We start from the raw sequence: 27,171 nt of genomic DNA, 5'->3' as shown, positions 1-27,171 counted from the left end.
ACACTACTCCTACAGCCAGTTGCCTCTCCCTGACAGCTGTGATCACCAGGTGGGAGGGAGCAGGCTCAGAATGGTCTTTTCTGCCTCAGGGGCCTCTTTCCCCAGTGGAATCTCAGGACTCCACACCTCCCTGTTCTGGCTGAGCCTCAGGACACACACAAAGCTTGAGGAGCCTATGGGAATCGTGCAGCCCCCACTGGTACTGTTCTACTGCTTAGGGCTGGAAGGTGCCGACAGGGGAGGTGGTGTCTTGTGAACCCTGATGCTCAGGGATATGTTTATGCACGGAAGAAAACACATAAACACAGAGTTGAAGAAGATGAGAAAAAAGTGACCTGAAATACATTGTAAAATTCTGTCCTATGGCTCAGCATTATGGAAATTATGAAGAAAGTACAAATTTATGCCCATTCTTCAAGAGTTGAAAGGTCCCATAGGTGGTAGCCAAGGAGCTGAGTGTGGAGGGCTTGCCCTAGGACCCCCAGGGATGAAACCCTACAACACTCCCCTCCTGCTGGCAACGGGCTGCTTACATGGCTTAGTAGCCCGACATCAGGCCCCTCCTGGCCTCTTGCAGCTACCGTTCAGCTCACCTGAGAGCAGTGAATGAGGGCAGCAGAGGACCCACCCTGCTTTCCTGCCAGGTCCAGGGGAAGACAGTGACACCACGGGGACCTTTGTGGGTACTGGGAATGCTGAATCCATTACCTGGGCTCTGGATTAAGGAGCCATTACTAACTACCTGTAACCTAGAGTGATGTGTACTTCTGTCACTGTCTTGTTTAGAACCCCACAGCCGGTTTATGACTGTTTCCTTTCACTGAGTGAGAAGGGGTGGGGAGACACTTCTGGGACTCACACAGTGTGATGAGGGCTCAAGAGCCTGTCTGTGGGGTTCATTAGGCCTGCATTCAATTCTTAGTTCTGGGTGACCTCAGCTGAGTGGCTCAGCCTCTCTGAACCCTGATCCAGACAGACACAGAATCTTAGTGGGATGTGCCAATCAGCATCTATTTCTGGCCTCCTGGCCAGCAGGGGTCTGGGGGGTCTCTGCTGTGTGCTGCAGTCTGCACTCTGCTTCATGTGGCTCCTAACCTCCTGAGACCAGCAGGCTGGCAGGGCGCCTTCTTCCCTGCCAGTTGCAGAGGTACAAGCGGGGAAAGCAAAAACATTCCATGTCTCTTAAGGCCTAGGCTCAGAGTGGCACGCTGTTGCCTCCATGCCTCTGCCCTTGGCCAAAGAAAGTCACATGGAGGAGCCCAAGTGAAGAGCTCCCTGCACGAGGAGGCCACAGCCAGGCTGTGGATTCAGGCAGAGGGGGAGGATTGTTGTCCATCATTCATCTACCATGATAGGAGTGGGTGGGCTTCAGTACTTTAAAATTGTATCTTATTTATGTATTTCTATTTATTTATTTAAGCAGCCCACAGAGCTTTTCTCTCATGAAGCTTTACCTGGAGCCCCAGCCCACATAACAGCTATAACAGTGGAGTTGCTTTGATGGACAGTCGTGGAGGGGTGGGGGTGGTGAATCCCACCACTGATCTTCACCTTGACCGCGGAGCTCTGTGGGCCCAATTTTAAAATATCGCATGTTGGATTTCATTTTCACAAAATAGAACTATATACACCAAGACCATAGCCTGGGAGCAGGTGACACTCAAAGAGTAGCACAGTCACTGGGGATTATAGCCACTGCTCTTTGCTTACCCATAGGGGTACAATGTGCACGCGTTCTTTTGTGGTTGTTTTGCAACCAGAGAATAACATTGCAACTTATTTTAAAAATTGTTTTCTCTTTAAGTACGGAAGTTTTGTGATTAGGATCCAACCTGCGTACCTCCTCCCTCGTTGGGTGCTCATTTCCAAGATCAAATTTGCTTTAACTGGCCTCTTTCCCACGAATTTCTTTCTGGATTAAATGGGGCAATATTTGACTCCAGGAACCTGCAGCTGTGCTTCCCATGGGGCCCACCCTCTGAGTTCTGTCCCCATTGGATGAGCTGGATTTTTTTCTGCCCCACCTTCTCCCCAGAGGAGTCATGCCTCCCCTCCCCTTCCCCCCAGTCCACCAGCCTCACCCCAGGGATGACCGTTGCAGACCTGATTCGCAGCACTGCCTGAGGGAAACTGATTGTCAGAAAGAGGACCAGTGGATACCCAAGTTATTCTCAATGTAGGAGCAGCTCTCTCACCTTTTAAAAATCCTTGGAAGATACCATGCTTTGGAAATAATGTTATCATTATACTTCCAAGTAGAGTTAGGAGAAGATCCAAACTTTAATAAAATTAGTAAAAAACTAACTTTTTACCTTTGGGCTTTTGGTAGTGGTCTTGTGTGTGTGTGTGTGTGTGTGTACTGGGTGTGTTTGTTGGTGCCTCTACCTGTTTTGACTTACACAATTCACCTTGTGCTTATTGAGAATGGTTAACCCTTTCAGCACCCATGAATATGTGAGTGCTTCTCCAACTAGTACTGTCAGCATTCAGCTGGGCTTCGGTGCAGAAGGAATGTTTAGAGCACATGGATGGGTTCAGAGTGTGTGAGCTGAGAGAACGAGGGTCAGTGAGATACTGGGCCAGGACTGCAGACCCAGCCAGTTTGACAAACATGTCATTAGACATTCTTCCACATCCGTCTCACACCAGTCAGAGTGGAAAAACCTGTCCTGTCAGCTGAGGTAAGGCTCCTGGGGAGCAGAGAAATGAGGAAACTTCTAGATAATTCAGGCTAAGAACGCTTGGTGAGACTCTTCAGGATCTCACCAAGAGTGAGAGGCGCTTGGACAGACATCACCTGAGGTGGTCCACATCCCCCACCTCTCTGTGAGTGGTCCTGACTTCCGCTGCCTGCCTCTCACAGCATGGACCAAAGAAGGAGAAGGAACATTCCAGAAGGCCTTCAAATCCTAAGTTTTTACATAGCTACTTCCAATGTCCTTTTCTTCTTCCTTTGGCTTTTTCAAATCTGTTTTGAAAATAACTTTTTAATACAAGAGCCAAGTAGATTTGCCTGAGTGGGGGCTCTGCCTGGTTTCCAGAAATAGAAAAGGAAGTGCCCCTCCAGTGGCAGCATGCTTTCTTAGTGAGCCACTGTAGGAACTCCTACAAGGGGCAGATCCATCGTTTTGTGTGCCTTTCAGAGTGTAACCACCAGCCCACATGTTAAGCTGTTCCTGGACTTGGTGTCCTGCTCATGCCTGCTGGGAGGACAGGGCTTTGCTAGGACTGTGGTCAGCAGGGTGCCCTCTCCAGCCTGGCTGCAGGAGCAGCACTGGGCCCCCCAGGGACCGTAGCCATTGTCCAGTAAGGAATCCCTTACTGAGAGAGGTGAAGAGGAGGGAAGCTGTGTGGTGGCCTAGGTCACAGGAGAAACGGCCATGGGCATCCATCCACGTGGGAGCAGTTAACACAGCTGTGCTTCATGCCTTCAAAGTCCTGCCCAATGACAGAAGCTCTGGGTTTGATGGGGCTTTTAACATTAACCTAAATCTGAGGCTTAGATCATCTGATTATTTGGTTGGAATACGCTTGCTTACTTCTAGCAACAGGGAGCTGACTCCTTCTCGAATATTCCAGCCTTTCTGTGGGCTGCTCTGTTGGGAAGTGTGTGCTGCTGCAGAGGCCAGTCCTGTCTCCACTGCCTCTAGCTCCACCTGCCTAGGCTGATTGGCATCCCTTAACCCCTTTCTTGAAATAACTAACTTTGATGCCTTGCCCTCCCTGTGGATTCCTTTTTAGGCTGAGCAAACCATCCCACTGCCTTCAAGAGCAGGCAGCCCGCAACGTTACACATTTCACTTGGATATCACCAAGCTTTTGCCTTTTAGTCTGTGGACTAACCGTTAGGCCATGACCACCTGGGCCAAGGGGAGAGCAACCTCTCACCCCTTCCCTCCACCCTGTGTGTGGGGGCTCTCTGGAGCACCCCATCCTCCCACCCCATTCTAGGCGGCCAGAGCCTGAAGTTCACCCAGGGCCTCAGCCCACCTTCCCCTTCCCATTCCCCACATTTGCCCCTGACTCCTTCAGCAGGGCAGCTACTCAGTGGCCAGGGGAGGAGATTCTCTTTCCAGCTCTGTGCCCTGGCCTCCACGAAGAGGTCAGTGGCCTGTGAGCAGGTGCCTGCGTGGACGTCCCCAGGCCCCAGTGCAGAGGGATAAGGATTTTCTCCCACTTCCCTGGTTTCCTGGTCCACATCAGCCAGACTCTGAAGAAGCCATAACTGGGATTTTTATGAAATTCTTTAACTCTGGGAATTGAGAGAACTAAATAACATATAAATTATCACACCCGATAACATTTAAGTCCAAACTCTAGTATATTGATTTCACACACATATTCAGGAACTCTGATGAACGAAAATAGGGGCTTCCAATATTCCTTAGAATTCCCGGTTCTGAGTCTGTTCACCATCCTAGCCGCCCCTGTGTTCAGTTCCTCCAGATTCTACTTAACCATCTTGCTATTTATTGACATTTGTTATAAAGAATAAAAGATAAAAAAGCAAAAAACAGAAGTGTGCATCTCAAGCAGTACAATCCTTCCTAAGCCCATAACCCTAATGTTATAGAAGGAATCACACATTAGTTAGAAATTATATTTTCAATTGTAAATAACTTTTTAGGACTGTACTTCATTTTGCTAATTCTTGCTATGTTTGTGCCTCGCAGCTTTTATGTCATCTACATTGTCCAGCATCCAGTGGCCAGGCATGTCACCAGGTGTTGGTTTAAAATCAATTGCTTACCTATTCATTTCAGGAGAACCAAAGCCAAAAATAACTTAGTTGGGGCACTTTGAATTTTTCAGCAAATAGAGATATTTAAAGGCATTGAAAAATTTAGTCCATTATTTTGAATGTAGAACCAAGTGATGATGCAAATTTGAGGTTAGAATTTGAATACATTTTGTATTCAAGAATGACATTCTTCAAGTTCCTTTTAGTAGCTCATTTTGGACTTCAGATGGCCCTGTGAGCTCTTAGACAGGTGGGTGGCCACAAGTGGCCTACACCTGGGAGTTAGAGGTAGAAGAGGCCAGGGCAGACCCTTCAGGCTGTTTGCACCCCTCCCTTCTGCTCTCAGAATCAAAAGCCTCCAATGGGTGGTCACCCGTGTCCCCATGCAAACATCACCAGCACTTCTGGGTTCAAAAGCAAAAAACAAGCAAAGAACCCCTGCCTGATAGCGGGCAGGGGCCTCCCCGAAGTTATGAAAAAGTTACTTGTGTGTAATCACACACATTCTCATATAAAATCAAATGCCATCCTGCCCAGGTGACCACTGTTAGCTGAGTGTGCTTCTTTTCCATCCTCTTCCTACACTCATGTCCACACACACACAATTCTTTTTTGTGTATATTTCTGGGTTTACATGCATGACATTGAATTGTACATGCGTTGTGCAACTTTTGTTTACTTGAGTGATGTACGTCTTGGAGTCTTTTTCATTTGCATCAAGTTCCATAGTGTAAATACAACAATATTTATTTAATCAATCTGCTATTAAGGTGCCTTTAGATTCTTTCCATATTTTGCTTCTTACCATAAGAGTTGAGTATACCCCAGCAGAATGGCAGGATCAAAGAGTAAGCACATTAAAAATTATCAAAGTAATACACAGCCCTGGTTAAGGAAGCAAGTGATACAGATGGACAATAAGGCAAAGCCCCAGTGGCAGCTCCCAAAAATGTCTCTATTTCCTGTTTCTGGTTCTAGTTCTTCAGGTCATCACCATTTCTCTACATAAAGAATATGCCTGGACATTTCTCTTGCTCCATCCGTTGAGACAGAGTCTGCTGCCTGCCTGCCAGCCTGCCACGATAGAGGACGATTTCTTTCCCCTTGCACCACACCTCCCAGATGCTCCCTCCCACTTAATTCTATCAGTGTGGACTCATCTCTGGGTTGCTTTTGCAACATTAAATGATATGTTCTCATTGCTATGACTTGGCCTGGGGACTCAGTGTCATCCATGTTCTGTGGGGCTCAGGAGACGCACACCTCTTCCCTACTTTTTACCTCCACCTGGTTCCCACCTCTTACTCAGAACTCTTATTTTTTTTTATTTTTTTATTTTTTTGCGGTACGCGGGCCTCTCACTGTTGTGGCCTCTCCTGTTGCAGAGCACAGGCTCCGGACACGCAGGCTCAGTGGCCATGGTTCACAGGCCCAGCCGCTCCGCGGCATGTGGGATCTTCCCGAACCGGGGCACGAACCCGTGTCCCCTGCATCGTCAGGCGGACTCTCAACCACTGTGCCACCAGGGAAGCCCAGAACTCTTATTTTGAGCCCTCATTTACCTGGAGCACATGAGTAAGAAAACTCAGAAAGGGCTGTGGTGGCACATGTGAGACTCGGTTTTCCTGAAAGCATCTTCCATTGGTCTTCCCCGTGATCCCAAGTGGAAATCATTTGCCTTTAGACCTTGGAAGAGCCTGCTCTGTTGTCCTCTGATGTGGTCTGATTCTCATCGCTTTGTGGGTGACTTGTTTTTTCCTCTCTAGAAGCCTTTAGAATCTTCCCTGTATGTCTGGTCTTCTGAAATTTCATAACAAAAGACCTGGGTGAGGGTCGTTATCCTTCATGCTGCTTGGTACAGGGTAGGCCAACAATTTATCCCTTTCAGGCCTGGAAAAGTCCTTGTATTTTCATTGATAGTATTATCTTCCTCTGCTTTTTCTCTTTATTGTTTTGGTTTGTTTGCTTTTCTGGAACTCCTGTTGCTTATCTTTTCCCTCAGGTTTTCCAACCCTTCTTAACTTCCAGAAGCTCTTTCCTATTCTTGATTGTTTCTTTTCATAGCATTCTGTTCCTGTCACATATATGCAGTGTCTTCTTGAATTCTCTTGAGGATCCTAATAGGCATTTATTTTATTTTGATATCAATCTTACTATCTTCTCAGTTAATTTCTTAATTTATTTCTTAATGCAAATTCATTGATTAAAATAAACATTTTTACAATGAATTCCAGATAAACCAATAATTATAGGATTCAAAGCATTATTAGGGAAATTTGCAATCAACTAGAAGGCTGTTACCAGAGCTCTGGAAAGAAGGCCCAGGGTAGCCCAGGACGGTGGGGCAGGAAAGGAAGAAGAGGATGGAGTGGGAATCTTTTCTGAGGACTTATGTAACAAACTACTGCATAACTCACTGGCTTAAAACCACAGCAGTTTATAGTTTCCTGGGATTCTGTGAGTCAGGAATCAGCAGGGCTCAGTGGGTGGTTCTTCTTGCCTCACTCACATGTCTGATAATTCGGTGCTCCTCACCGTGACTGCTCTTCCCACATGCTCATCCAGACATCCACCCCCAGCCTGTTTACAGCTTAGCAGTTGAATTCCCAGAGCTCAGAAGCAGAAACTCTGAGGCCTTACTAAGGCTTATGCCTGAACTGTCTCTTCATCGCTTCTTCCGCCCTCTGTTGGTCAAAACAAGTCAGAAGGTAAGTCCGGATTCCATGCAGGATTGGAAATATTAGATTCCAGCTCCCAAAGGAAGGAATGCCAAAAGTTTGTGGTCATCTTTGACACAGCACACCACAGAAATCGATAATGCATTAGATGTGAGGAGTAAAAGAAAAAGGAATCAAGGATGTACACACACTCAGATTTAACTGATATTAATATTAAGCCATTTTCACTTCAACAATTATTTTAAGAAGTAAAACATGACAAGAATAGTTAGAGCCCCCTTTGGAACTCTCCCTGGTAACTGCTCTTCATAAACCCCCAAAGGTGGCCATTATTCAAAGTTAGTATGGACGTTTTGCCATGTTTTATACCATTGTTAATTATGTCAGTGCCTATAAATACGTAGTATTGTTTCTGTCCCACCAGGCAGTCCCCTCTGGTCAACAAAAATTCTGTAACATCACCTGCCTGGGTTAAGGAAGAGGCTTCATTGAGGGAGAGGAAATCACAAAGCCTGGGTCTGCAGGATGGGTTGCCTGTGGTCCCCAGTCTCTCATCCTCTCACAGGGAGACTTGCCAGGGCATCTGCTGCATGGGAGTGGGTTCCAGTCCAGCAGAGGGTCCAGCATGGACCTCCACTCCCAGAGGCTAGCCTCTTCATGATGTGGCAGGGTGGGTGCTGGCTGCCTATAGGGGAATCACTTGGGGCTGTGGGATGTTATAGAACCTCCAGGCACTAGACCCATGGAAACTGAGCTTGGATGCCATCCCTTCATCCAAGGGAGAGGTGGGCATCCCTCAGCTGGCTCATTGTCCAGGTTTGAGGAGTGGCAACCAGAGTCACGTTTGGGCAGTCCTGCTCTTTTCAGAACAGTCTCCATATTTAAGATTTTAAAATAAATATTTTCATACTGTGCCAATTTTTTGTAATTTAATTTTTTAATCAACACTAAGTTTGTACTGTATAAGAGCTTTATTTTCGAAGAAGCTGGATAAAACCTTTTACCTATAAAACCGTCTAGGCCTGGTGCTTTTTTATGGGTAGACTTTTACATTATTGATTCCATTTCATTAAAGACTGTAGGTTTATTTAAATTTTCCATTTCTTCTTGAGTTAATTTTGTGAATACATTTTTCTAGATAGTCACCCATTTAATCTAGATTTTCAAATGTATTAGCATAAAGTTCCTAGTGGCTTCAGGATTTAAAATATGTTTTTAGATGACATCATTTAGTTTTCATAGATACATCATACACTCGATATAAAATTCAAAAGTACAAAAGGGAATACAGTGAAAAGTATTCCCTCCCACTCTGGTCCCTAGTTTTCCAGTTCTCCTTTCTTCCAAAGAATCAGAGAAAATAGTTTCCTCTCTTTTTCCCTCAGAAATCAGTTTCTTAGGCCTAGATTCAAAATGGCTTTTTTCTTTTCATAAATCTTTAGCCTAGGCAGAATTTTGAAATTGTTATGTTTTTATCTCAGGTTTTTTTACATCTTTTATATTATGGAAAATTTTGAACGCATCATAAAAGTGAGAGAATACTGTAATGGACCTCTCTGTATCCATTGCCCCAACTTTAGCAATTACCACACATAGCCAATCTTGATCTATTCATACTCCCTTCCATTTCTCTCTAGATTATTTAGAACCCAATTCCAAACGTCATATGTTAAGAAGTGTTTAAAAAAGTCCAACTCAGTACATTTTATATACATTTTTTAAAATAAAAAATATGGGCTTAATAACATCAGATATCTAGTCAGCATTCTAATGCCCTTGATTGTCTCATAATTTATTTTTATCAATGGTTGACTTGAATCAGGTTTGTTACTGAGTCTCTTAATTTCTACCTTTCTCCCTCACTTCCTTTTTCCTTGCAATTTAATTGTTGATAAAACCACATTGCTTATCCTTTGTAGTTTCCCACAGTCTGGATTTTGGTGATTGCATCCAGTGTGGTGCTCCTCTGTGCTTCCATAGATCCAGAGGCTTGATTACATTCAGTAAGACTTGGCAAGAACACTAAATAACTAGTGTTGTGTATTTCCTATTGTTTCACCACAGGAGTCAAATGATGTCTAATTGTCTGTCTTTGCTGTTCAAATTTTTCAGTAATTTTGGTGTTGTCAGCATGATACTTCATCATAAAGGTTGTAATGGTTTTTCAGCTTTTCACCTAATGATTTTATCAGTCATCAATCATTGCTTTATATCAGTTATTTCTTTGGGGTTGTGAAGTGGTGATATTTTAAGTCTACCATTCTTTCTTCATCTAGCTGAAATGTATCTCTAAAGAAGGACTTTCTCCCATCAACTCTGTGGTACCTTGAGATACGGTTTGTATGTGAAAGTCAGGATGAATGAATCTTTCCCTTATTTTAATTATTTCATTTTCTGAAAATGGATCAATTCCCTAGCATCTTTCAAAGGTGACCGATAAAGTGTGTCCTTTTAATATTATTGCTCATTCATGAATTTTTACTTTTTTATTTCTGATGCTAAAATTATTCATCTTTTGCCAGCTGAAGCCCCTTTGGGTTGGTTTCTCTATCTTTTGACATAACCCCAGGAGTCTTTGATAACATCCTTGCTTTCTGATGTGACAAGATATTCCAGGCTCCTGTGGTCCAGTTCCTGTCCCAGACCTGCCATCTCTCATGATTTAATTCTCTAGTGTATATTTTTGTCTCCTTTCTCATTCCAGATATTGTCCGTACTTTTGCTACCCCCACCCTCGTTTCTTATTTTTTTGATCAATCTGTCAATAAGATTGTTTCATGAGTCCTTTGAAAGAAGCAGCTTTGGGTTTTGTTGTTGCTTTTTTTAGTGTCTTTGCTTTCTATTTATTTTTTTCCAACGAAAGATCTCACATTTATTACTGAGCCAACCCACTAGTGCAGAAACATTGAAACAAAGAGGAAAATTATTTTCCCAATAAAACACATCCAGCTGTCCAAGTAGTAGTGGTTTTCAGAGTGATATGGTTAAGATGCACATGACCTTGATACAGCAAAAATACGCGTGCCATTTCATGTGTGATTCCTTATAGACCCAGATTGGGTCTTCTCCAATGTCTTCTCTTGGAGTTGTACCTGATTTTATTACATTTTCATCTGAATCCACTGGAGAATAAGACGATTCTGCTTCTGTTTCTTGGCCAGGAATCGCTTGATCCTGAAAGTCTTGGAAGAGGACAGGGTGAGGAACAGAGTTAACCACACACACCAAGATGGCGGACAAAAACTCTTTGGTTTCTATTTAGTTAATTTTTTTTTTTTTTGGCTGTGCCATGTCTTAGTTGCAGGATGTGGGATCTTCCTTGACACCTGGGGGATCTTTGTTGTGGCATACGGGCTCTTAGTTGCGGCATGCGGGATCTAGTTCCCTGACCAGGGATGGAACCCGGGCCCCCTACATTGGGAACGCAGTCTTTTTTTTTTTAAGTTTAACATTGGAGTGGTTTATTATATTAGAAAGCTTCTGTAAGTCTCAGAACGTTAATTCTTTTTTTTTTTTTTAGCATCTTTATTGGAGTATAATTGCTTTACAATGTTGTGTAGTTTCTGCTGTATAACAAAGTGAATCAACTATATGTATACATATATCTCCATACCCCCTCCCTCTTGTGTCTCCCTCCCACCCTCTCTATTCCACCCCTCTAGGTGGTCACAAAGCACGGAGCTGATCTCCCTGTGCTATGTGGCTGTTTCCCACTAGCTATATATTATACATTTGGTAGTGTATATATGTCAATGCCACTCTCTCACTTTGTCCCAGCTTACCCTTCCCCCTCTCCATGTCCTCAAGTCCATTCTCTACATCTTCATCTTTATTCCTGTCCTGACCCTAGGTTCTTCAGAACCTTTTTTTTTTTTTTAGATTCCATATATATGCGTTACCATACGGTATTTGTCTCTCTCTTTCTGACTTACTTCACTCTGTATGACAGACTCTAGGTCAATCCACCTCATTACAAATAGCTCAATTTTGTTTCTTTTTATGGCTGAGTAATATTCCATTGTATATATATGCCACATCTTCTTTATCCATTCATCTGTTAATGGACCCTTAGGTTGCTTCCATATCCTGGCTATTGTAAATAGTGCTGCAATGAACTTTGTGGTACATGATTCTTTTTGAATTATGGTTTTCTCGTATATGCCCAGTAGTGGGATTTCAGGGTCATATGGTAGTTCTATTTTTAGTTTTTTAAGGAACCTCCATACTGTTCTCCGTAGTTGCTGTATCAATTTACATTCCCACCAACAGTGCAAGAGGGTTCCCTTTTCTCCACACCCTCTCCAGGGAACACAGAGTCTTAACCACTGGACCACCAGGGAAGTCCCTCTATTTAATTAATTTTTGCTTTTATCTTTATTTTCTTCTTTTTCCTAAATTTACTCCTCCCCTCTTCAACTTCTTGAGTAGTATGCTCTAACTTCTGAGAACCCATCTTTTTTTCAACTTGAGAATGTTTCTTATTTATTTGAGTACATGGTTCTGGAATTCTTATTAGACGCGTTTTGAAAAACATCAAGGATCATCTTCCATGTCTCTTTAATTTTTTTGTCTGTACTTTAACTTCTTTGTGTCTTGCTGCTGCACCCTCTGCTTGGTTTTCCACGTTGCTGATTTGTCCTCTAGCTCTCTCCATTATACTCTGCCACCCACTTACTGTGTTTTACAGATCAACTCTTTTGTTTTAATCTCCTAGCTTTTCAGTCAATTCTTGTGTATGGATGCTGCGTCCTCTTGTATCTCTCCAAGACGTCAGTCATATTTATTCTAAGGTCTTGTTCTTGCTTTACTAACACTGGTACTAGATGGAGATGGGACCCCGAGATTCTGGAAAGCCAGAACCCGAGATCCTGCTTAGGGGGGCTCAGGCACTGACTCGGTCTTTTCCTCCCAGATGAGAGTAGTGGTTGCTGATAAGCAAGTTAATCATCAACCAAAGAGTCTAGAGTTTGTCCACACTCCCTTATCTCGGTGACTGGGTTATTTGTGTAGGTTTTCCCACTGAACAGTAATGTAAGGGTGCAGCAAGAGATACAGGCTCTCAGATCTGGAAAGACCCTACCTTGCCTAAGCATTGTCACTGTCAACTGCTGACTTCCCCTTGGGGACTCTGAGGCCCAAGGGGGAACTGCGGTGGGATATGCCTCATCCTCTCCTGCCCTGGGGGGGTCAACATGCTCCCAGTGGCACTGGGTCCTTGGCTAAATAAGCAGAGAACTCAATTTAGCTTCACTTTCTGTGTGTAGGGATGGGGGTGGGGAGGGGTCTCTTCCTGCCCTGCTTGCAGGCTCTGTTATCGGAATTGGGTGCTTCTCCTTTATGGCATTCATCTTCCTCAAATGTTTGTGGGTACATGGTTGGATGTTGATCTTTGTGTTTGGGATTCCCCATAGCTGTCTGTGAACACAGTTTTGGTCAACGCAGCCTGCAGATAGGGGGGCAGGGAGACTGCAGTGGACTGTCCTGGGGGTGCACCCAGAGTATGTCTTCTGGGTGGGGGGCTCCACGAGCTGCCTGAGTGTCACCCACCACCTAAAGTTCCACACTTCCTCTCTAGTGCACAGGGGGCAGAAACCTCTTCCCCCCACTGCCTGGCGCAGGCTGGAGAAAGGCTTACTGTGAGTTTCCCCTCCAAGCAGTCCCCCTGCTGGTGGCTCTAGGGGCCTTGCTTCCCCTATGCTCTCCAGGCAGCCTTGGAGCACTCCTGAACCTTGCCTACCTCATGCACGATGGTTTCTGGACCTATTAGGTCTCCTTCTTGTTTTCTGTGTTCACATGGCTTGTTGAGTTTGGTGTGCATATATATATATATATATATAAATAAATAACTTTTAAGGACTTGGGGCAGGAGGTTGTGGCTACAGCCAGGGCTCAGCCTCCTGTCTGGATCCTATCTCAGCCTGCTGTCTGGATCCTATCTCCCAGCATCTCCTTGGCATCTCTGAGGTGTGCAATTTGCAGGAGAAACTGAGTGATGGTGTCAAGGATGTGGACTTTGCAGTCGGAAGGAGCTGGGTTCAAATCCTGGTCCCTCTGCACCCCAGTCCTCATCTGTAACACAGAAATGGTTAGAATCTGTTTGCAGAATGCTTAGCACCATGCGAAGTGTGCATGCTTGGTAGTTACTCAGTAAATTATGTAGCCTCACCTGGACTCTAGTTCTGTTAACTGAAACTGATAATAATATTACACTGATAAAAATGGGGAGGTCCTTAAAAATGGGAGGCCTTTGATTTTATTGGGCTTGAAGCCATAGAAAGCATGGAATTTACAACGTGTCCAGTCCTCATTTTCGAATGTGTCTATCACTGAAATGTGATGACCCCTAATCTAATCATCAAAATTGTTTTAATTAAAACTGTTTAAATTTTAATTGAAAATGTTTTCATTAAAGTCAAAATCTTTCCTTGCCTTATCTTCAGAATGCTTTTTTGGACCAGATTAGCAAAATCTGTTTGTTTCCTACTAAAGCTTGAAGTTCTAATACTCATGAGTATCTTTTAAATGTTCAGCTGAAAACTGTCCATAAGGAGTGCCTTGAACTCATCGAGAAATAGTGATGGCTGAGTCAGGTTTCGGTGGGCAAAGGGCCACAGTAGCAGAACCCAGGCATTCTTGGGATGTTTGCGGTTTCTGAGGAATCATGGAGCTTCTTGCTTTAATGATCAGAATATCACTCATAAAAACAAAGGGCCATATTGTTGTCTGGCCAGGGTTTGTATTAACTGAAGAAGTTTGTACTATGTGAGTGGGCATTTCCATAGAGGAAAATAGCTGTGAATGTGGCAATCACAGAGCGGTCTGGTCCAACTCAGCCACAGGCTACAAACCCAGCCGCAGAGGAGTGCGGCACCCAGGAATGTAAACTCTTGCTCAGACTGAAGATCTTCTCTGCGTTTTTGTCTCAGGGCAAAGGGGTGAGGCTGCAGGCGTTTGCTTCTGTTAAGCATTATCCTTTATGCAGATACATTTGTGGTGTTTGCTTTTAACTTTTCAGCGGCCACGTTGTAATCACCCAAGGGCTTCCCTTCAAATCTACGAGTTAAATACATCAACTCATTAACTCTGCGAGCTACAGAGGACCCCTGATCCTGGCTTGTTGCTTTTTTTGGTTTGCCTGCTTTGGGATTTAGAAGGCAGATGGCAGTCCCTGTTTTGAGGCAAATCAGCTGGAGTCAATTTTTGTTGTTTGAACTCAAGGGTGTGTATCTCTGCCTGAAGACATGCAGAGGAAAAGGCAGAGCAAATGACTTCATGTATTTTTCCTTGCCAAGATCTTAAAACTTTAGTTGTTTGAATATAGTCACAGAGCTCAAAAACCATTCTTTGATTTTTACATCCCTACAGAATGTCTTTATGTGTATACAAGCAAAACAAATATAGATTCTTATTTTCCCTCTTTTATACAATGTATAGCTGATCACACACACCGTTCTGTACCTTGCCTGTTTCTTTCACACATTCGTGCTATCATCATCATCATTCTTTTGACAAATGCACAGAATTCTATTGTGTTGTACCTCAGTTTATGTAAGCAGTCTCCTTTACTGGACATTTGGGCTATTCTTAATATTTTGTTACAACAAAAAATGCTGTGATGTCTTTTCACATGTATACAAGCATATCTACGCAATAAATTCTCAAAGTGATGGGTCAAAGGACATATGCTTCTGAAAATCTGCCAGATAGTGCCAAATCACCCTCCATGGGAGTTTTTCCTGTTTACACCCAACCTCCACAATGTATGTGCTTGCCTGTTTCCCTATAGGCCTGACAACAGTGTTTGTTATCAAATTTTTGGTTTTTCCTAATCTGATGTGTGAAAAATGGTGTCTCAGTATAGTTTTAATATGCATTTCTCTTATGATAAGTGAGGCTTAGGCATGTTTTAGTGTGTGTAAGAGCTGGTTATATTTACTTTTTTTGAACTCTCTCTTCATATCTTTTGCTTATCAACCTCTAGGACTTCATTGATCTTTCCTTATCTTTCCTAGGAGCTCTTCGCATTGACATTGTATCTAGTGGGTAACTAGATGCCCTATCCAGATCAATTTACAAGCCCAGAAGAACTGAAATGAGAACTTTGAATGTCCAAGGGGCTATAAGTAGAAATGTTTTGCTTTTTTCTTAATTATTGAATTAATATAAATTAAATGTACACTGTCTAGGGGAATTCATGATAAATATACAGGATCGTATGAAGGAAACTTTAAGAATATTTAAGTAAATCTGATAAGGGGTAAATATCCAAAATATATAAAGAACTCATACAACTCACTATAAAAAAAAAAAAACCTGATTAAAAAATGGGCAGAGGACCTGAATAGGCATTTTTCCAAAGAAGACATACAGATAGCCAACAGGCACATGAAAAGATGCTCAACATCACTAATCATCAGGGAAATGCAAATCAAAACCACGATGAGATACTACCTTATACCTCTCAGAATGGCTATCATCAAATCATCAAAATGTCTACAAATAACAAATATTGGCAAGGATGTGGAGAAAAGGGAACACTTGTGCACTGTTGGTGAGAATGTAAATTGGTGCAAACACTATGGAAAACAGTATACAGGTTCCTCAAAAAATTAAAAATAGAACTACTATATGATCCAGCCATTCCACTCCTGGGTTCATATCCAAAGAAAATGAAAACATTAATTCAAAAAGATATATGCACCCCAATGTTCACAGTAGCATTATTTACAATAGCCAAGATATGAAAGCAGCTTAAGTGTCCATCAATAGATGAATGGATAAAGAAGATGTGGTATATATGTACAATGGAATATTACTCACCCATAAAAAAGAATGAAATTTTGCAATTTACAACAACATGGATGGACCCAGAGGGTATTATGCTAAGTGAAATAAGTCAGACAGAGAAAGACAAATACTGTATGTTTTCACTTATATGTGGAATCTAAAAAAATAAAACAAACAAGTGAATATAAGAAGATAGAAACAGACTCACAGCTACAGAGAACAAGCTAGTGGTTACCAGAGGGGAGGGTGTGGGGGGAGACAAGATCAAGGAAGGGGAGGAAGAAGTATGAACTACTAGGTATAAAATAAATAAGATACAAGAGTGTAATGTACAGCACAGGGAATATAACCAATATTTTATAATAACTTTAAATGGAGTATAATCTATAAAAATCTCGAATCACTATTATTGTACACCTGAAACTAATATAATATTGTAAGTCAGCTGTACTTCAATTTTAAAAATGACAAATAGTCCTCTTGTATAGGAAGACAACATTGTAAATATGTCAATTCTCTACATGTTGATTTTATAATTCAGTGCACTTGCAGTTAAAATACAAACAGGATTTCTTTTTAGAACATGAACAAAGAATAATAAATTCTACCTAGAAAAATAAGCATATAAGAATAGCCAAGAAGATTCAAATGAGGAGGAGGTCAGTTGAGAGGAGGGCAGAGTAGTTCCATCATATGTTAGAATTATTACAATGCCATAGTAATGAAATGTGTTGGAGAGTAGAAATGGAAAGGACAGGGAAAGCAATGGGACAGAGTAGCAACTCAAAAATAAGCCAAAATGGGACTTCCCTGGTGGTCCAGTTGTTAAGGCTTCACCTTCCAATGCAGGTTTGATCCCCGGTTGGGGAGCTAAGATCCCACATGCCTCGCGGCCAAAAAAAAAAATAGGTCCAAATGCACATTGCTTTTGCTTTACTATTTAGGATTTCAAATTAGTCCAGAAAAGAAAGTTTACTTGGCAATAGGACAAAAATAACATATTGCTTTCTCACTTCCACACCAAAATCAATTTCAGATGAATCAAATATTTAAACATAAAAATGAACACCATTAAAAGTCTATGAAAATGATAAATTAAAATAATTTTGGAGGGAGAGGGACTTTTTCCTAAGCACAGCACAAAACCCAGATATCATAAAGGAGAAGATTAATACAATGATTACATAACAGTTAGAACTATTCTGTAGAAAAGCCTCTCAAGTGACAACCAACAAATAGGTAAAAACTATCTTCAACATATACCACAAAGAGCACTGGCAAATCAATGATAGAAAGAATATTACAATTTTCAAATGAACCAAAAAATAGAGTTTAGTTCATTGAAAAAGATAGATGATGGGTAAACATGAAAATATGCCGAATGTCATTCATATGGAAAGAAATGGAAACCAGAACCAATTATGAGATATGTTATTTTGCTTTGCAGATTGGAAACAATCAGGAAGTTTGATATTATTTAAGGCAGCAAAGATATAACTTATGCTGTTTTTCATATTTTATTTTAAACTAATATTGAGTTGATAATTAAGTAAGGATATAATTGATGCAACTTTTGGAAAAGCAAATTGGCAATCTTTATAAAAATCAAGGCTGACTATATCCTCTGCTCCTTCCACTGCTAGGAATTTAACCTGGAGATACAGTTCAGGTGAGAAATGCACAGGTAGGGATGTTCAGCACAGCAGTGAAGGGGATTACACAGAACTAGACATGCCCTAAATGTCCATCAATGAGGACAAAGGGCTACCATGAAAACAAGTATGATGGATCTCCATGTGCCGACACAGAACTTTTAAGTGAGGGAAGCAAGTTGTAGAACATAATCATAGTATATTCCATTTGTTAAAAAGGAAGAAGAGGAGAAATGAATATATATGTGAGATTCAGGGAAATCACTCATAACCTCTGTATTCCAAGGAAACTCCAGCCTGGAATCTTAAAACAAAATCAAAAAGAAGTTTAAATCTTTACTGAAGTTTCTCAACAGGACATCCACAGGGAATTCCATTTAAAGCATACAGCTAAGCCTCTGAACTCGTTTGCCCAGATCTTTCCCAGAAGTTCACAGAATGCAGTCTCTATCCTCAATCTCTAATCTTGTATTCTCAAGAGACCTCCAGGTATTTCCCCCAAAGCCCACCTGTCTTGTCTTGGTGAGTGTATGTCTGTCTGTCTGCCCTGCTTCTGCTCTTTCCAGTGCAGATACCTCAGCAGCCTGCCCTGACCGCCCTGCACCAGAAAAGTGCACTCTGCCTAGGAGAATGAGGAGATAGAGGCAGGACACCTCCTTGCAGGTTTTCTCCTCACCGTCAGTACTTAAGGATGCATGGAGATTATGGACGGGCATGGGGAGAATCCTTGGCAGTTACCCATAAGTACAGGGCGTGGGCCTCTCCCTCTTTCAGGAACCACAAGTGCTGCACTTGTTCTTCTGCACTGTGCCAGAGCTGCCACTTTGGGGCATAATTCAGGCTCCTCATTTGCCCTCAGCTGAGCCTCTGCCTTCCCAGCTCTAGGATGGGGTGAGCAGACCCAGCACACAGGGTCATTGGGGGCTGGGATGTTGTGTGTCCCATCCAGGGGGGAGATAATGGGAGCTGCCCTGAGAATCACAAAACAGTAGGAGATGACGCCCCAGTATATAGAACTCTTTCTCTTTCCTTCTTACCTTTGCATAGGACTCTGATTACAGAAGTCCCATAGTTTCTGTAGCCAGTTCTCTATAGATGGACATCTAGATTGTTTCCCCTGCAATAATGATGCAATAAATAATCTTGTGTAGACATCATTTTGCATTTTTGCTGTTGTATCTTTGGCATAAATGTCTAAAATACAGAGTGTTGGGCTGAGGGAAAATGCAGATGTAATTTTGCTAGGTATTGGTAATTCCCCTCCATGGAGGCTGTGCAATTTTGTATTCCCTCCAGCAATGTAAGAGCATGCTTCTTTCATCATATTAACCCTTTGTCTGTAATATAGGGTTTTCTTTTCTAATTGGTCATTCTAATTTTCCTTTCTCATTTGTCATTTGTCCTTTTATCTAGTCTGTGTGTTTTAGGACACATAGAGTTTTGTGGAGATTTTTCTTTATGTGTTTAAATTGTGTTTGTCCATAAAACAAGCCTCAATAAATTTAAAAGGATTGAAATAAAACAAAATATGTTCTCTGACCACAGTGGTATAAAATTAGAAATCAATAACAGAAGGAAATTTGGGAAATTCACAAATATGTGGAAATGAAACAACATGCTCCTAAATAACCAGTGAGTTAAAGAAGAAATCACAAGGGAAATTAGAGCACACATTGATATGAATGAAAACAAAACACAACATGCTAAAACTTAGAGGATGCAGGTAAAGCAGTGCTTAGAAGGAAATTTATAGCTATACCCACCTATATTAAAAAAGAAGATCTCAAATCAATATCCTAACCTTCCATCTTAAGAAACTAGAAAAGAAGGAACAGATTAAACCCACAGCAAGCAGAGGGAAGAACAAAGATTAGAGCAGAAATAAATGAAATAGAGACTAGAAAAACAATAGAGAAAATCAGAGAAATCTACCAAAAGTTGGTTCTTTGAAAAAAATATTTACAAATTTTCACTTAGAATGACCAAGAAAAATAAGCGACAAGGCTCAGATTACTAAGATCAGGAATGAAAAGGGGACATCACTGTCAACTGTACATAAATAAAAAATAATTATAAGAGAATACTATGGACAGTTGTACACCAACAAATTCAGTACCTTAAATGAGGTGGATAAATCCTTAGAAAGACACAAACTACCTAAACTGACTCAAGAAAGAATAGGAAATCTGTACAGACTTATAACAAGTAGAGAGATTGAATTAATAATTTTAAAAATGCGCCACAAAGAAAAGCCAGGCCCAAATGACTTCACTGGTGAATTTTATCAAGCATTTAAAGAAGAATTGGTGGAAAGGAAAATCCAGAAGGGCCTGAAGGTGTCCTTCTCTTTTACCAGGAGAATTCTGTGCCCTGTGGCCATCCTGAATGATATTGCAGATGGGCAAGATTAGAGTGAACCCCTCCCTCACTGACACACAGAGAGCTCTGGAAGCCCAGTGAGTTGAATCCAAGAAGTTGTTAATGAGCACCTACTATGTGCATGGCACAGTGCTAGGGACACACGATGCTGACTGAGTATCTGCAGGCCCAGCTTGCCGGCACCACCAAGCAGAAGGGAGGCAGACAGATCCTCACAACAGGGGTGGTCCCAGTCAGGCCAGGTGCAGACAGAGGGAGGAGAAGGAAGCCCATGGGAAGGGCCCCAGGGCTCCCTGGGGGGTAGCATCCATACTGGGCCTGGAAGCAGGGAAGGGGTGGGGCTCCTTCCAGGAGGGAGAGACACAAGAGTGAAGGCTGAGGGAGCCTGAGGTCCACAGAGAAAGTGGGGGTGCAGTGTCAGTGCCTCACAGTTGCCTGGAGTTGGGGGGAAGGGGACAGGCATTATGGAAATAACCCCCATTTGTGTGCCAGTCCTTTTATTTTGGGGAGCATGCATTTTTCAGCATTGTTATATGTGTCATTTTTTGTTTGGGGATTTTGTTTTCGTTTCTGTTTTTCACAAGAAGATGACAAGATTCAGACATCTCAAATACTTGCCAAGACCATGCAGCTGTTGAGCAATAGACTGGGACTTGAACCCAAGTCTTCTCATTTTAGTACAGTTCTATTTCTGTTGCCACGTGTGTTAGCATGGTTCACAGTTCTCAGTAAAAGACACGACTGGAAAAATCTTGGTGCCTCATCCTAAATTTCCCTCTGGATTGAGATATTTTCTTCTTTCCTTGTGTCCATCTTTGCCCAGAGGAATTTGGATTTAGTTAGAAATTTCACGTTGTTAATCTGAAAGGTGTATTTTAAAAAACTATTTTTCCATTATAGCAGTAACAGAGAAATAACTGGAAAATAGAGGAAATGGGGAAAAGATAACCTCAAATTCCATCACATGAGAAAAACCAAAGTTATCATCTGGGGTCTTTCCTTCCGGTCAGTTTCCTGTGTTGTGGGGTCCCTCCATGTGCTCGATGTGATAAGCATTTTAATGCATTTAATAATTTACAAAACCACCATTCTTTGCTATACTAAGCCATGCAGAAATCAGCATCTTTATGCATGTTTCCTTTTGTTTTCCTGCATAGTGCTTTTTTAAAATAAATTTATTTATTTTTAGCTGTGTTGGGTCTTCGTTGCTGCGCATGAGCTTTTGCTAGTTGTGGCGAGCAGGGGCTTCTCTTGTTGCGGAGCACAGGCTCTAGGCGTGTGGACTTCAGTAGTTGCAGCACGCAGCCTCAGTAGTTGTGGCTCGCGGGCTTAGTTCCTCCGCGGCATGTGGGATCTTCCCAGACCAGGGCTCGAACCCGTCCGTGTCCCCTGCATTGGCAGGTGGATTCTTAACCACTGCACCACCAGGGAAGTCCCTGCATAGTGCTTTTTAAATGTATAGAATTATTCCCTTAGTCACTTCCCTGGAAGCAGGATTGCAGTGACAGAGGTTGGCCCAGCCCTCAGTGGGCCCAGCCCACAATCACCTCCCCAGAGATCAGAGTATGACTATTTCTTTTTATATCTTCAGATTGCACCTTTTTATATTATGTGAGTATTAAATAAAGGAACTGTCTTACTTCTGTGATTTTTGTTTCCTCAGAAGGATGGTTCATCTTTCTTGACCAGGTCAGTGTCTGTTGACCATCCCAAGTCTCTCGAGCGTGGCATTTGTTGTAGATGTTTAAAAGTAAAATCTGGACTTCCCTGGTGGTCCAGTGGTTAAGACTCCGCACTTCCACTGCAGGGGGCACAGGTTTGATCCCTGGTCGGGGAACTAAGATACCACATGCCGCACGTCACAGCCAAAATAAATAAATTAATAAAAATTTAAAACCCAGTCTTCTTTAAAAAAAAAAAAAGTAAGATCTGGGATAAACAACAAGGTCCTACTGTATAGCACAGGGAACTATATTCAATATCTTGTGATAAACCATAATGGAAAAGAATTTTAAAAAAGAATGTGTGTATATATATGTATAACTGAATCACTTTGCTATACAGCAGAAATTAACACAACATTGTAAATCAACCATACTTCAATTACAAAAAAAAAAGTAAAATCTGGGAAGAATACAGCTTCACACTCTAGCTCTTCCTGCCTGTCTCATCAAGGTGTGTCCTCAGGCTCTAGCTCAGCACATAGTAAGTATTGTTTATAAAATGAATGAGCAATAAATAAATGAATTTTTGGGAGAGGAACTAAGTGTTGGAAAGAATTCATCTTTGTAGCTCTGTATTTCTGTGTCTCTCTTCCACTGCTACTGAATTCATGGAGGATCTGTTTTTTCCATCTAATGAGACAGAATCATCTCACCTTTTAGTTCCTACATGTTTGCCAAGGACATTACATTCTGAATAATTGCCCCATGTTTGGTTGGGCACACCCAGCCTGGGAAGTAAGGGGTTGGACTTTGACGACAGGTGCCCAGGGTTCAAGTCCCAGCTCTGCTGTTAGGAGCTGGGTGGAGGCACTTTCACCAATCACCTGGAGCACTGGTCATCTGGTGGAAAGTGGTGATGAGAACCCTGCCTTGCATGGGTGTTGGGAGGAAGGCAGATGTATGCAGGGCGTTTCTTATAGCATCTGGCAGTACTCAATAAATGGTACCAATTACTGATATACTAAATGTTATCATAGACCATTTTATTTTCTCTTTTAAAGTCCATGACACCTTTGCCAGTTATTTTCTGGGAAATTTTCTTGTTCTCTTTATTTCCAGAGCAACTGAGTCAAGACTTGGTATACCCAAGAGTTGCTTTAGCTTGAATAATACCATCAAAGGACTAGTTCATTAAGTCAGACTGAAAGTAGTCAACTTTGTGCTGGATACACTTCATCATTTTCTTTTTCTTAATTTCAAAATCAATACAAACTGATGAGAAAAAGGGAAAGATATTGGCAAACACAGAAAAACACAAATAGAAAAAAATCTCTGATCATTTCACCTGCTGCTATCATGTACTTGTGTTCCTCAGCTTTTCTTTCTAAACAGAGAGAAACAGACAGACTAAATTTTTGTAAACAAAAATAATAGACTATACTCATTAGAACTCTTCTTTTTTCCCAAAATAAATTCTCTCACTTTGCGTATTTTCAAATGACATCAACCAATCTTCTGTATTATATATTTTTTCCATTTTTCACTGTCTGTGTTCCATATTCTATTCTTTTAGCTTAATATTGTATAAGTCTTTTCTGTACTTTTCCTTAGTCTCCATTATCATCAGTTTTAATGGCTGCATGGTAGCTCCTCATTTTGAAGTATCTTGAGGTTCTACTATTTTCGTCGGCTCAGGCTGCTATAAAATTGCCACACACTGGGTGCCTTAAACAACAGGCATTTACTTCTCACGTCGGAGGCTGGGAAGTCCAGGATGAGGTACTGGCTGATTCTGTTCTTGGTGAAGACCCACTTCCTGGTTGTGGATGGCCATCTTCTCATCGTGTCCTCATGTGGGACAGAGAAGTAAGGTCTCTGTCTCTTCTGGGAGGGCACTAATCCCATCATGGCAGCTCCACCTTCATAAGCCAGTCAGTTCCTGGAGACCCACCTCCTAATACCATCATACTGGGGATTATGGTTAACATGAAATTTAGGAGGACAAAACATGCAGTCTATCTCAAGTATTAAACTGGAAAGAAGAGAGACACAGATGTAGAAAATGGACGTATGGATACAAGGAGGGGGGAAGGGGGGGTTGATGAATTGGGAGATTGGGATTGACATATATACACTACTATATATAAAATAGATAGCTAATGAGTGCATACCGTATAGCACAGGGAACTCTACTCAATGCTCTGTGGTGACCTAAATGGGAAGGAAATCCAAAAAAGAGGGGATGTATACATTTAGCTGATTCACTTTGCTGTACAGCAGAAACTAACACAACATTGCAAAGCAACTATACTCCAATAAAAATTAAAAAAAAAAAAGAATGTATAGGGGAATTCCCTGGTGGTCCAGTGGTTAGGACTCAGTGCTTCCACTGAAGGGGGCACAGGTTCGATCCCTAATTAAGGAACTAAGATCCTGCACATTGCAAGGGGTGGCAAGCCCCCCCGCCCGCCCCAAAAAAAGATTGTATATATTGTATAACTGAATCACTTTGCTGTACAGCAGAAATTAACACAACATTGTAAATCAAGTATACTTCAATTTAAAAATGTTTCCTATGGGAAAAAATAATAAACTGGAAAGAAGAGTAGTAGGATTTCTATGGGCTCTAGGGTCACAAAGACTTGCTGCTGTCACTCTTGCCCCTGCTCCTTGCCAGCCTGTCACTGTGAAGTGTCTTCATCTTGGCCTCCATCATCTGTAAAATGACAGCCATGACACCTACTCATAGTGTTGCTGTTGATACCGACCAGGGTTCTTGGCCTTCCTTAATCAATAGAAATTGATCAGAGGCCAGACAAGAAATTCAGCAGGACTTTATTGGGACCTCTGATGCAGCAGTGGGGAGCAAGAACAAAGAAGAGTTTCCCTTTCTTGCTCTGCTCCCTGGGGGGGGGGGTGGCGAGCTGGTCCCTTATATGGGGTGAGGGTAGGGGTGTGTCCAGGAGTTCAACAGGAGGAGTGGCTTAGGTGTTTTGCCCACCTCTTTGGTAGTATTGTGTGCAAGGGGCATGCGCAGTACCCTGCTTTTGCTCCCTGCTCCTCAGAAGTGGCAGTTAGCTTTTTTGGTCTTTTTGTATCTTTTTGTCCATAATTTGCCCCAAGTACACATGCACACAGTTATTTTTAGTTCCTTATAGTTTCTTTGTATTTTGTAACTCCAGAAGACATATGTCCAGGTGCAAGCATTGCAGCACTACAGCAAAGGGTCCCAGTCCCAGCCTGTCTCAGTAAGCCTTCCCACATTGACAAGTGTACAGTTTTCACCACACTCTGGCCAGCAATGAATATTAGAACTCATTAAATTTTTCGCTGTGTCAGGTGGACATAACATGGAATCTTAATAATTAATTGTATGTTTTGTTTCTAAAGAAAACTGCACTTTCATGTGCGATTTCCCTCTTCACAGCCTGCTCATAGGTATAACCGCCCATGCCCCTTTTATTAACAAAAATTTATTTCCAGTGATTTGGTGAGAATATCCACAGAGAAGTTTTACATCTGTGCTGGGAGGCTTTGCTGGTATGAGAAACGCTCAGCCTGCGTGGCTGGAGCTCTGCTCTACGTGAGCCGTGAGCGAGGCCCCTGGTGAATGCCACTGCTATCTTTGCTTTCTTTTCTGATGCTGGGTCTGATGGCCCAGCTTGATGGGACTGAGCACCAGCCATCTGGAGTCAGTGAGGAATTACTGTCGAGAGTCACCCTGGGGTCATGTCGCCCTCTACACCCCCCCAACCTCTGCCTCTTCCCCGAAGAAATAAAGGGTTGGATTTCACCGTAATGTGACCCAGAGATGAAAACTGCTGCTGAGGCTAAACCCTAGAGTGACAGCTGGCAAAGAAAGAAGCATCCTTCTTGCTGGAGGCCGGTAAGCCCAGGGCAACAGTGGGTGAGCCACTGCAGTGCCAGGAGGGCGTCACCTCTGGGGAGGGACAGCCCCCAACACCCGGGTTTGGCCACACAGGGACTCGATGGAGGATGGCACAGGAAGGTCATTAAACAATTATGACCAGGTCAGTAGCATCCTAAAGTTTACTCTTGTTTATTCTGCAGTGAATTCTGGGTTGTTAGGTATATGTTTACCTTTTGCTACTCTATTGATGGAGGTAAATGTAATTTTTGAAAAAGTATATATTCAAGTAAAACGTTAGTGTCTTTTCCAGGATGTACAGAAGATGCCACAGATTTTGAATCAAGAGAGAGCATTTGCCTTCTGTCATGCATGCGTTCTTTGACGGGGACAAGAGAATTAAATGTATAATATATATACGTAAGAGACCAACATTTAGAACTGTTAGAATTAAAGTCACTTTCATATTACCTCTCCATTGTCCTAGACTCGTAGGAAAAAAGCAGTAGGGAGAGAATTTTATTCTGATTATTAGGTTGGGAGGGATGAGTTAACAAACACTGTTCTAGAAGAAAAGGGAAGAATGTCTCCTTAGGATTTAAGGACAGAACAGACTCAGAATCAGCAGACAAAGGAGGACTCTCTTTAAGATGGGGAAGGCCACAGTGAACTATTAGTGTAAGTGGCATGGCTTGTATAGCCAGACATCATTCTATAACATTCATGGAATTCTGTTTTATTACTTTCCCAAAATAAAGGAGAATAATAATTTCTGTTAGTTTTCCTGTAGTCAGAATAATTTGTTTTTCTACAACTTGAATTACAGAAATAACATTTAGAGATTGAGTTATTAGCAACTAAAAACATTTCTCCTAGAAATGGCTGAATATGTGAAATATACAGTGTTACTGAAAGTATTTTTTTATAAATAGAATATTAAATTGAAAGTGATTATCAAGGACTAAATGATGTTCTGGTTTCATAGGTTTTTAAATATTTTTTAACCAAATACTTTTTCACATAATGAACTTTTAATTTACTGTCCGTGTCCAGCATATTTAAATACCAGGCTGTGTAGATATTAACATTTATCACCCACCAGGAATATGTTCACTTATCACCTCACAGCTTACCCTAAATATTTCTTGTATTCTTGTAGAGTAAGTCTACATGTGCTGAATCCATAATGGTACTCATTCACTACATTTATAGCTTCGCCTCACTCGTTCTTGCTTCTAATTACTTCTAATTGACACTTTCCTAAAAACAAACAAGCAACACTGACCAAACCTTAAAAATAAAAATGAACTGTGCTAATGGTTTCCCTTTCTCCTAGTTTTTTGTTACCTTTTTGTTATGCATATTAACTTTACATTAATGCAAGATATAGAACCATCACCCA

The 27,171-nt window shown here is 41.9% G+C and overlaps 1 protein-coding gene and 1 pseudogene across 2 annotated transcripts in view; one reads left to right on the top strand and one right to left on the bottom strand.

The window, feature by feature from the left end:
• The window catches only part of LRRK1 (leucine rich repeat kinase 1), a 118,162-nt gene that overhangs the window by 2,780 nt on the left and 88,211 nt on the right, over positions 1 to 27,171 (top strand). The gene's annotated exons all lie outside the window — the stretch shown is intronic.
• On the bottom strand, positions 10,463 to 23,743 carry LOC309818506 (large ribosomal subunit protein eL39-like; annotated as a pseudogene). Its single transcript has 2 exons — positions 23,654 to 23,743; positions 10,463 to 10,673 (listed from the first exon to the last, which is right to left on the bottom strand). The product of its transcript is annotated as a large ribosomal subunit protein eL39-like (transcript).

This window comes from Grampus griseus (assembly GCF_964374135.1).
Source record: "Grampus griseus genome assembly, chromosome: 2".
NCBI lineage: Eukaryota > Metazoa > Chordata > Mammalia > Artiodactyla > Delphinidae > Grampus > Grampus griseus.
This window is presented reverse-complemented; position numbering and strand designations above follow the sequence as displayed.